At 35.3% G+C, this 12,819-nt stretch overlaps 1 protein-coding gene across 8 annotated transcripts in view; it reads right to left on the bottom strand.

The window, feature by feature from the left end:
* Positions 1–12,819, bottom strand: part of LOC107725579 (neuronal cell adhesion molecule-like) — a 64,609-nt gene that overhangs the window by 41,907 nt on the left and 9,883 nt on the right. Inside the window, exon 1 of one of the 8 annotated variants that reach the window (XM_016534879.1) lies at positions 1,840–1,954. The exons of the other annotated variants lie outside the window; for them this stretch is intronic. The gene's annotated coding sequence lies outside the window, so the exon portion shown is untranslated. Of the gene's footprint in view, positions 1–1,839; positions 1,955–12,819 lie in introns of those variants that run through there. 8 annotated transcript variants of the gene reach the window in all.

The following is a 12,819-nucleotide window of genomic DNA, read 5'->3' as shown; positions in this document are numbered from 1 at the left end:
CTTTTGGGGGGAGACGAGCCACAAAGACGCTGTGAGGCAGAGCCGCGTCGCTTTACTGCATTGTTTTCTTGAATTTGAGGCAAACTGAGGAAACCTCCAGCCTCTAGTGAAGCTGTCACACACAGCTGCTGTCTCACAGAGACCAGAAAGAGAGAGACTGAGAGAGAGAGAGAGAGAGAGAGAAAGAGGCAATAAAACAACAACAAAAAAATTCACACTAACTACCTCCCACCTCTCAGAGCTGACCTGAGTTGTTGTCATGGAGACGGGCCGCATGCCGGCACGATGGGGTGAGAGAGAGAAAGAGAGAGAGATGAAGGGGGTTCTGAGAGAATAAAATATGTGATGTCGAGAGACAGATCTTACAATGTTTCAGCATTATCTGCATTGTCAAAAATCTATCCACTCAATTCTTTTTTCATCCATCCATTCATCCATTTCTTTTTCAACCATTTATCCAGCCAGCTATTTCTATTTTCATCCATCCGTCTATTTCTATTTTCATCCATTTATCTAAATACTGATCCATTTATCCATCTATCAATTTCTTTTTCATTAATCCATCCAACTTATCCCTTCATCGATCCATTTCTTTTTCATCGACCCATCCATCCATTCATACATCTATTTATTTTTCAACTATCCATCCATCCATTTATCCATCCATCCATTTCTATTTTCATCCATCTGTCTATTTCTATTTTCATCCATCGATCAATCAATCAATCCATCAATCCATCCACATCTTTTTAATCTATCCATCCATTCATCCTTCCATCCATTTATTTTTTCATCCATTCATCTATCAATTTCTTTTTCATCCATTTATATATTCATCCATGTATCCATTCATCCATTTCTTTTTCATCCATCCATCCATTCGTCCAACATCCATTTATCCATCCATCCATTCATTTATCTATTGATCAATTTCTTTTTTTCATACATTCATCCATTCGTTTATCCATTGCTTTTTCATCCATCCATCCATCCATTTCTTTTTCATCCATCCATTTATCTATTGATCTATTTCTTTTTTTCATACATTCATCCATCCATTTATCCATTGCTTTTTCATCCATCTATCCATCCTTAAATGTCTTTTTCATACATTTAATATTCATCCATTTTTCCATCCATTCATCCATCCATTTATCCATTTCTTTTTCATACATCTATCCATTCATCCACCCATAAATTTCTTTTTCATCCATTCATATATCATCCATTTATCCATCTATTCATTTCTTTTCCATCCATCCATTTCTCTGTTCATCCATCCATCATCTATTAATTTATCCATCCATTCGTCCACACAAATTTTTGTATACTGATCAGTAAACATACATGACTATATCTATCTCTCTACTTAAATATATTAAACATACCACAGATTGGCAGATAAAACATAAAAAGGTTTCTCCCATCACCTCAATACATGCTGCCATAAAACCTTTGGTTTTAGTTGTAAACCTACAGACATCCCGTCAGCAGACACTATGACTTCAGAATAAACAAATCAGCGCACACAAAGACAAATCTGACTGGTTTTAACAGGTAAGGTGATACCAGGTGTGTACCGTGCAATGGACAAAATGCTGTTTGTTCTAAGGAACTATAGTCACAAAACCCGAGTCAAAGAAGTGAAAGGAAATAGTTCACCCTGGAGGTGTAACTTTGACCCACAGGGTGTGAGAAACGCAAATGTTACCCTAATAAATAACAAAAAAAAAAAAAAAACTCAAGATCAAATCACCGAGAACAAATTAACCGACACACCAAACAAAGGGTCATTCTGAGTAAAAAAATATATATTTTTAACAGCTAGAACACTATTACCTTAATACTGCAGTGAGTCAACAGCAGTCCTTTCCTGGTCACGGTGTGTATCAAGTGTGTATCTCGCTAACCATTCTCTTTGGCTCGTGCAGCATGTGTGTGGCCGGTGCAACGCTCTGACAGGCATCTGCCTCACACACACACACATACGCGGTCACTCGACTCTCCCTGGCATCCACCCCCATGTGCCTGCCTCCTAACTCGGTGAGATTAACACACCCCTTTGTCACCGTACAAAGGGGGTTAATGCATTTCCTGGAGCAAACCAAAAGCATCCGTAGGGACTGAGGGATGGAGAGAGGCAAAAAAGAGAGGCAGAGAAACAAAGATACGGAGAAAAAGATATATAGTGATATTTGTACATTTAAAGAGCTATCGATACACATCAGGCTCATTTAGCAGGTCTGTTTATTCTGTCAAGTGCTTGCTTGAACGTTTCCTTTAATGGAACAGAATCGCAGATGTGCTGGAGATCCCAATTAACCCCTAAGAGTGTGAAATGACTGTCAAATGCTGTGCAGAGCTTTAACACTTAACTGACAAAAGCCTCAATCATCATTGACTGAGGATCCTGTGGAGAAAGACTGAGCACAGATTTCAGAACCAACAGAAGCCTCAAGACGGTCCTGAATCAGAATAGGCATCTGTCTCGGATAAACACATTTAGACTTTATTGTTCTCTATACGGTCTTCAATAAAAGTCATATTATAAAAGCAGAGCTCTATGGCAACCGAAACATTTATCCTAATGTAGCTAGATGTGATTTTACAGCCCTCTGAGCTCACGAAACAGCCTTCAATGTTGACATAATGACTCATATAATGTCATATAATGGTCATTTTAAAGGTTCAGAGCATCTGTTTACATGAAGTCAACATGTATTATTGTTTGCAGCCCATATTGCTTCCGTAATATGACTTATTTTTGAGCAACACACATATTCAAAGAGCAAAACTGTATAGGACAGGACTTAATTTTATCCATCAGGATGGCAATGATTTAATGGCTTTATGCTGCTGACTAAAATGTGAAAAACAAAAATAATTTCAGAGGATTAAATAACATTTTGATGAAGTATGTTAAGACTCTTTCAATTTAGAATAAATCGTGCACAATAAATGTTGCTGTGCACAGTATATATCAAAGAACATGCATTAAGAAAGTAAAATGAGTCCATTTTTTATTAATTTTGATATTAAATTATAATTTAACATATTTTACCTTGCTGCAATACTCAAATAAAGGTATTAGGTTTCTTTTTACTTTATTTCTCCTGCCAGTTTCAGAACAATAAAATAAAATGCAAATGAGGAAATAAACTTTCTCTGAGAAAAATTAAACAATGGCCATTAAAAACCTCTTATCATCAATAAGAGGATATCTTAGGCATGATGAAAAGCATTTTATAAAATGGTGACAACAGTAATATAATAAAATTTAAAAAATTAATCAGAATAAACAATTCTGCCCTGAAGTAATATAGTTCTAATAGGCTGACAGTGGTTGCCAAGCAATGTAGCAACTTGGCTCATTATCGTAGACATCAACTGATATGCGGTCACAAGTGTGTGTGTGTGTATGTGTGTGTGTGTGTGTGTGTGTGTGTGTGTGTGTGTGAGAGAGCACAGTTCATACAATCAGAATGTACCATATAGTAAAAAGTGATCTTTAAACTGGATATTGAAATACTATGTGACATATACCAGTTTGTACATTCCCGTGCCTCCCTGTATTGTATATTTTTGCGAGCATGAACAGATATATCTCAGTAACCTAAAAGTAATACCCGTATCCAATAACGAAGGGCCCATTTTACCATACTGTGGCTTTTCGAGTATCATATGAGGGAGGGCATGTAGATACAGTCTAGAGTATATATGAACAGAGTGAAAAGCACTGATTACTTTCCCCAGCTCTCAGCTTTAATTTACCCTGTCTGAGTGTTAACATCCGTCAGACTGGGGTCCCTCACACACACACACACACACACACACACAAATGGCAGAATAGACAGAGCACTGGAGAGCTGCACAAAAGGGCATGGAGAGGCCTTTTCTCACAGCAGATTTAGCACACACCAATATTTTTATATATATATATATATATATATATATATATATATACTTTATATAAACAAAAAATATATTTATGTAGATGAATGGGTGAATAGATAATAGACAATGATTAAAAAAGAAAAGTTGTATTTTGTAATAAATAAAAAAGTACAAATGTATATAAGAACTGTGGCAACGTCTCCAAGATGCTTCAAGAAACCTACCTGCAAAGCTACTGTTAAAAGTTTTAGGCACTTGTGTAAAAATGCTGTAAAATGAGGATGCTGTCAAAAATAATGTCATAAATAGATTTTCTTTATCAATTAGCTTCTATTAACTAAATTAAATCAACATTTGGCGTGACCATCCTTTGCGTTTAAAGCAGCATTTGCCCTAGGTGCATTTGCGCATAGTTTTTCGGGTAGCTTTGCAGGTAGGTCTCTTGAAGCATCTTGGAGACGTTTCCACAGTTCTTCTGGATTGAGTCTGTCTCAGTAAAAGTAATACCCGTATCCAATAACGAAGGGCCCATTTTACCATACTGTGGCTTTTCGAGTATCATATGAGGGAGGGCATGTAGATACAGTCTAGAGTATATATGAACAGAGTGAAAAGCACTGATTACTTTCCCCAGCTCTCAGCTTTAATTTACCCTGTCTGAGTGTTAACATCCGTCAGACTGGGGTCCCTCACACACACGCACACAAATGGCCGAATAGACTGAGCACTGGAGAGCTGCACAAAAGGGCATGGAGAGGCCTTTTCTCACAGCAGATTTAGCACACACCAGCATGGGCTTTCAGCACAGATACGAGTCGCCACTGAACTCTCTGTCATTTCCACTTCAGCTCTGAGTTACACAGTTATCCACACTAGCAGACAATACACCGACATAATTCCCACCAGACTTCCAACAGCACTAGAAAGGAAACAAAAGACCTGCTTTTCTTTTTAACTTTTTAAGTTCATAATCCACTTGATCTTGTGTAGGATCAAATATTAGATTTTTATATATATTTGGTAGGTTTCTTGAAGCATCTTGGAGATGTTTCCACAGTTCTTCTGGATTTAGTCTGTCTCAGTTTGTTCTGTTTCTTCATGTGATTCCAGACAGACTGATGATGATGAGATCAGATCTCTGTGTGCAGCACTGGCTGCTGTCAGACTCCTTGTGCAAACAAAAATCTCACTGGATTATTACAATTAATGGCAAAATGAATGTTTGGAAATGTAAACTGATATTTCCTACTGACACACTACCGCAAAAGATAGAAATAACTGACTTAAAACCATTTTTAGCTGGTGAAAATACTAGTGTTCTAATAATTTTGGCCATCACTATATTACAATGTAATATAGGCTATTTTATATTGAAGTAGTGAGTTGTATTGGCATTATGAAGAAGACAGAGGAACAAATGAGAAAGCAAAAGGAAGTGAACTAGAACTGTTGGCATGATGCCCCCTGGGGAGGCCACACATCGCAATAAGACACTGTTATTTGATTTTTATGTTAATGATGTGGTTTGAGCAAAGGCCACATGCCAAGAGAGAGATGGAATGGCTGTAGGGTTCCACACATGACCGCACGGTTCTTAAAAATCTATTGGAATCATCTAGATACAAAATAAGATGTGGAGTAAAATTACATATATATATGTGTGTGTGTGTGTGTGTGTGTGTGTGTGTGTTCTTTAAAAATTTAATTTAGTTTATATACACACACACACACACACACACACACACGCACACAAAACAAAACAATTATATTTTAATACTTTTTTATAATTTATTTCTCTTCTTAAACAATCAATTTTACTTTAATATATTATATATGTTTTATAAATTAATATTTAAATGAAATAGTATAGAAATGGCATAATGGCTGAATTTTTTTCAATCCAGATTTCCTGTGTTTTAACTGCTTTTTCAGTCACACCGTGTATGAAACCTCTCACAACTCATTTTACCCGCTGATGACTTATGTGCCTTCCATTTTATTGATCCGCCTGTTTATATAAAGGCCACAGTTCTCAAAAACAGTCAATAAAACAGCATTCAGCCCTCTCCGATAAGGTCAGCATATATTGGCCATATTTTCCGCACAAAGCGCTCATTACCACGCTGATTCCTATTCGTTCTGTAATCAATATTACTCTAGGGTTTATAAAACACACAGTGAACAACAACGGCAGAAATCAACTCTTATCTCAGAACGGCCACATAACTCAATCTCTCTTTCAAGCTCCTGATCACACAACATCATTACCATGGAGACTCAGCCAGGCAACAAGGCAACGAGGCCCGGCGATGGTGGGGCCACCCCGGCGACCCCGACCCACCAGATATTAAGCCGGCACTCCGGAGAGAAACTAATCTTGTGTAACATACAATGAGCGAGCACGGAAACAACAAACCAAAGCAAAGAAGCAGACACAGAGGGAGAGTCGGCCGAGAGAAAGCTAATGAGAAACGTATTCTTCAAAAGAAAACACGACAAGCTGGTGGTAATAAAAAAAGAGAGCGGGGAGAACTGGGGAACTACGGGGCCGTATTTCACTCTGAGGGGAACTATACGTCTGATGGATGAGAGAGGAGAGGAGAGGAGAGGAGAGAGAAAGGCTTCTGTGATGGCTATTATTAGAGGGAACAGATTTCTCCTTAAGCCAGTAACTCAGCTGATTGAGAAATCTTCTCAGAGCGACTCCCTGAAGCCCGTGAATCACACCGGACACACTCGCCCTGCGCACAGCCGACTGAACAGTAGCAAAGTCAAGAAAAGATGTCAGCTGAGAGAGAAATTTGAACATAGCTCTATTCAGTGAGCAGCCAATGTGACATTTTTGTTTTTATTATTGTTTTTACTTTTTTTTATTAAAGTAGATATTATTACATGGCTTCCTGGAAAAGTTTATATTTGATTGCTGTCCCTTTCAGAATACATAATACAATAAATTAATATAAATAAATGATTTTATTTTACTATAAAAAACAACAACTAAAGTTTATATTTGAGTTCAAGGTACTTAAAATAGCATAAAACAACAAAAAGATGTTTGTTTTTTAATCAAATAACCACTAAAGTTTATATTTGTTAACTGCCTCTTTAAGAATACTTATATACACAATATAAATGGTTTTATTTTGTTAAAAATATAAAATAAACACTAAAGTAAATAACCTTTCAGAACACAAAAACTATAATAAAATAACACACAAAAACGATTTTATTTTATTAATAAAATTTAATTAACCAGTAAAGTTTATATTTGACTGCTGGACAGGCTCTTTCAGAATGCATTATGATATAATATAATAAAATAATATAAATTAATTACTTTATTTTGTTTACATAAATAAAACACTACAGTTTATATTTGACCACTGTCCCTTTCCAAATAAAATGATATAAATAAATGATTTTATTTTATATATAATATAAAATAAAATAAAATAAAGCACAGTGTTGTATATTTGAGCGCTGTCCCTTTCCGAATACGTAATAAAATAATATAATAAAACAACATTTTTTATTCTATTTAAAATAAAATAATTTAAAATAAAATAAAATAAAATAAAATAAAATAAAATAAAATAAAATAAAATAAAATAAATAAAATGGACAAGACCTGATCACCCTGTTTATTGACTGATTGTAAATTAGCCCTTATTTACACACCATATAAGAGTTTGGTGCAATTATTACACATACTTTTTTAAAACCAAGACTAAGTTTGTGTACCAACTAATGAAACAGCAATGATCATCTTGATACTCCAAACATTTCAAAACTGAACTCCATAACACAAACCTTGAAAAACTCTATTTAAAGGTGCAATAGGTGATTGTCTTCAGAAACATTTTTTGTTATGCTGGTTGAAAGTCTCTTCACATCCCGATAGCAAGCATTAAGTTAAGTGGTCTAAATGTATTTATCTGTATTTATATATTCTGTGGAAGGCGTAGGACCAAGAAATGTTCTTCCAATCAAAACGCTCGGTCCAAGCGTTTTAACTGGCTTTCCTACCTGCCTGTCAACGTAAGTATTTGCATACCTCTGCGCACCCTGTTCGCGCAGATAGGATACGTCATCAGCACGTTCACGCACGCTGTGCAGACAGATCGAGTATGGCAGACAAACATCAACAAGCTGATCTTCCTTAATGTCATTTTAATATTCAACAAGAAACATCCCAGAGATGCATTGCAGACGATCAAACACTTTTAAAATTTGCCTACATTTTTCTGATGAAAACACCCACACAGTTGTGCTTTCAGAAATCCAATTCACCTTAGTCCCACCTGATTTCAAATTGATGCAGCACAAAACGGATCTAAAACGTTCCTATCCATCATGAAATGCTCCGTCAGAACTAACTCTAGCGTGTAAGCACCCTAATTCTGAAAACCTTACTGCATTTGTAATGTTTCACCTCAGTGTCCCGCAGTGATAGTCCCAAGAAGAGATTTTCTATGACGACTTACAACTGACAATAAATAACAGGAATACGTTAATTCCATAGTGACTGTGAGAGTGTGGAGGTCCTGAATAATATTATTATCCAAACAGCAGAACCCCATTATTGCAGGATCACACTGTTACCTGCCAGATAATTGAATAAAATGACAATATTCCAGAGAAAAATGAGTTAAAACAGCATGTGCTGAGCAGACACACATTCTATCATCTTAGAAGGTCACAGCAAGGCGCTATTAAAACAAACACCTCCATATCCAGGAGGTTTACTTAAAATCTGAAAGAGTCAACTGTATCTGGCCTCTACCTGGCAAAATGACAAAAGCGATTGTCCACAACAGAGCAGCATATTAGAGCCCCATTTGGCCTTATTTGTAAGCAGTCAGGCTTGAGCAGGCAGCAATGTCATTTTCGTGCGCACGTCCAGAGCACCCGTCTGCGACTCTGACGCCTCTGGCAGCAACAGACACTCAGAGTCAGAGCGCACATGCAAAATGAATCTGAGTCTTGATTTCCATTATACAAAGTGGTATTACTAAACCAAGAGTGACCTTGACAGTGTCGTAAATCAAGAGCAGTGCATTGTGCAGCAGCCCTGACATGCCTTCACATCAGTTTCATGGACACAGATGCATGAACCAGATAAACAGATGCAGTTGTCCCTCTAACTGTTATGAATATTGAATTATCTCTTAATGATCTAAAAGGTTAAAAAAAGTTGTAACTTTTGAAATTGGAAGTTTTAACTTGACATGCATCCTGAAAACATCAATTTGGCGTAAGAAACCTTTATAGTTTAAAAAAAGGCATTATGAAAAATAAAATGTTGATAGATAACTAACTTTTCACCTCTTCATGCGCAAGGAAATATATAAAAACATTAATGCTTGGCAACGATTAATCACGATTAATCACATCCAAAATAAAAGTTTTTGTGTACATAATATATGTGTATGTACTGTGTATATTTATTATTTATATATAAATACACACACATGCACGTACATATTTAAGAACAATATGTTGTTTATATATTAAATACATTTATATATAATATAAATGATATGAATATAAATATAAATACATGTAAATATTTTCAAAATATATACTGTATGTGTGTGTATTAATATATATTTATTTATATATACATAATAAATATACAGTACACACACATAGGCTATATTATATAAACGAAAACTTTTATTTTGGATGCGATTAATTGTTGCCCAGCACAATTGTGACTTTATTTACCACAACTGCAACATTATGTATCACAATTTCTCAATGCTCTATATAATTATCAAAATTTTCATTTTCTTCTTCAATTCTTATAATTCTTATAATGTTGCAATCTCTGACAACTGTGACTTCATATCTCACAAAAAAAGTATTTCTTATTTTCTTACAATCATAAATAAAATGAAATATTACTTTTTTTACTCAGAGGCCAAAACAGAATAAAAAATGAACTGATGAATAGATGTTACAAAAATCTAAAAGTAAATGCAAATGGTAACGACAGAAGTTCGCTTTCAGTGCTATCAGGCTAAAGTTAGCATTTTCCAAGATCTCCTACTGCACCTTTAAGAGCACAGCATTTACATACATCTAAATGTTGCAAAAACAATGTCATTTTAATATTCAACAAGAAACATCCCAGAGATGCATTGCAGACGATCAAACACTTTTAAAATTTGCCTACATTTTTCTGATGAAAACACCCACACAGTTGTGCTTTCAGAAATCCAATTCACCTTAGTCCCACCTGATTTCAAATTGATGCAGCACAAAACGGATCTAAAACGTTCCTATCCATCATGAAATGCTCCGTCAGAACTAACTCTAGCGTGTAAGCACCCTAATTCTGAAAACCTTACTGCATTTGTAATGTTTCACCTCAGTGTCCCGCAGTGATAGTCCCAAGAAGAGATTTTCTATGACGACTTACAACTGACAATAAATAACAGGAATACGTTAATTCCATAGTGACTGTGAGAGTGTGGAGGTCCTGAATAATATTATTATCCAAACAGCAGAACCCCATTATTGCAGGATCACACTGTTACCTGCCAGATAATTGAATAAAATGACAATATTCCAGAGAAAAATGAGTTAAAACAGCATGTGCTGAGCAGACACACATTCTATCATCTTAGAAGGTCACAGCAAGGCGCTATTAAAACAAACACCTCCATATCCAGGAGGTTTACTTAAAATCTGAAAGAGTCAACTGTATCTGGCCTCTACCTGGCAAAATGACAAAAGCGATTGTCCACAACAGAGCAGCATATTAGAGCCCCATTTGGCCTTATTTGTAAGCAGTCAGGCTTGAGCAGGCAGCAATGTCATTTTCGTGCGCACGTCCAGAGCACCCGTCTGCGACTCTGACGCCTCTGGCAGCAACAGACACTCAGAGTCAGAGCGCACATGCAAAATGAATCTGAGTCTTGATTTCCATTATACAAAGTGGTATTACTAAACCAAGAGTGACCTTGACAGTGTCGTAAATCAAGAGCAGTGCATTGTGCAGCAGCCCTGACATGCCTTCACATCAGTTTCATGGACACAGATGCATGAACCAGATAAACAGATGCAGTTGTCCCTCTAACTGTTATGAATATTGAATTATCTCTTAATGATCTAAAAGGTTAAAAAAAGTTGTAACTTTTGAAATTGGAAGTTTTAACTTGACATGCATCCTGAAAACATCAATTTGGCGTAAGAAACCTTTATAGTTTAAAAAAAGGCATTATGAAAAATAAAATGTTGATAGATAACTAACTTTTCACCTCTTCATGCGCAAGGAAATATATACATGTATATTAGTGCTGTAACGATTAATCACGATTAATCACATCCAAAATATAAAAGTTTGTGTACATAATATATGTGTATGTACTGTGTATATTTATTATTTATATATAAATACACACACATGCACGTACATATTTAAGAACAATATGTTGTTTATATATTAAATACATTTATATATAATATAAATGATATGAATATAAATATAAATACATGTAAATATTTTCAAAATATATACTGTATGTGTGTGTATTAATATATATTTATTTATATATACATAATAAATATACAGTACACACACATAGGCTATATTATATAAACGAAAACTTTTATTTTGGATGCGATTAATTGTTGCCCAGCACAATTGTGACTTTATTTACCACAACTGCAACATTATGTATCACAATTTCTCAATGCTCTATATAATTATCAAAATTTTCATTTTCTTCTTCAATTCTTATAATTCTTATAATGTTGCAATCTCTGACAACTGTGACTTCATATCTCACAAAAAAAGTATTTCTTATTTTCTTACAATCATAAATAAAATGAAATATTACTTTTTTTACTCAGAGGCCAAAACAGAATAAAAAATGAACTGATGAATAGATGTTACAAAAATCTAAAAGTAAATGCAAATGGTAACGACAGAAATACTTTTAACACTTACCCTCTTTAGGGACAAATATTACATCAAACCACTGCTTCACCATATTCCAACAAAAGACGGAAACTTGTGTTATTAAAAAAAAGAAAGAAAAGAAAGCACAAAAGCTAAATAAACAAACAGTCGAGTGTTGACTTTTGCTCTGATGGTCTAGAGTCCTTGAAGGTCGTATGCATAACAGATTACACAGGCTTGGCATGTGAAGTAGGAAGTGAAGTACTATTCAAACTGAGACCAAACCAAGTCATAGACTCAATTTAGCAACTTAAGGGCTTTAGGATGTAAACTAGCTGCCTGCATAGCACATATTATATCTGACTAATGAATTAAAAATAATATGTAGCTGCCAGACTAAATTAGTAGACTAAACTGTAATAAATTATTCAGTGTTTATGCCACTGGCATTGAACTGTCATATTATCATCCAGAGTCACCTAAATGGCCAGAGGTCTCATTCTACCTCTTTTTTTATCACTGTCTCTCCATTTAACATATAATTTCATAATCTGATCTCAGTGGAAAATACACCCCCAACGATGAATCAGCCCCCTGGCAAACCATAGAACTGGCTCTATATATGAACAGACAAACTACTTGAATGTTAAAGGGATAGTTCACCCAAAAAGGAAAATTTTTGATGTTTATCTGCTTACCCCCAGGGCATCCAAGATGTAGGTGACTTTGTTTATTTAGTAGAATACAAACGAAGATTTTTAACACAAACCGTTGCAGTCTGTCAGTCTTATAATGTAAGTGGATGGGAATCATGGCTTTGAGAGTAAAAAAAAGAACATACACAAACAAAACCAAATGAAACCCTGCGGCTCGTGAAGATACATTGATGTGTAAAGACACAAAACGATCGGTCTGTGCAAGAAACTGAACAGTATTTCTAGAACAGTATACCGCCACCTATCTCTCAAATGGACCATTGACACTCCTAATTGAGATTGTAGATAGAGTGTCAATGG

Source organism: Sinocyclocheilus rhinocerous, unplaced genomic scaffold (genome assembly GCF_001515625.1).
Source record: "Sinocyclocheilus rhinocerous isolate Xijiao unplaced genomic scaffold, SAMN03320098_v1.1 scaffold153, whole genome shotgun sequence".
NCBI lineage: Eukaryota > Metazoa > Chordata > Actinopteri > Cypriniformes > Cyprinidae > Sinocyclocheilus > Sinocyclocheilus rhinocerous.
This window is presented reverse-complemented; position numbering and strand designations above follow the sequence as displayed.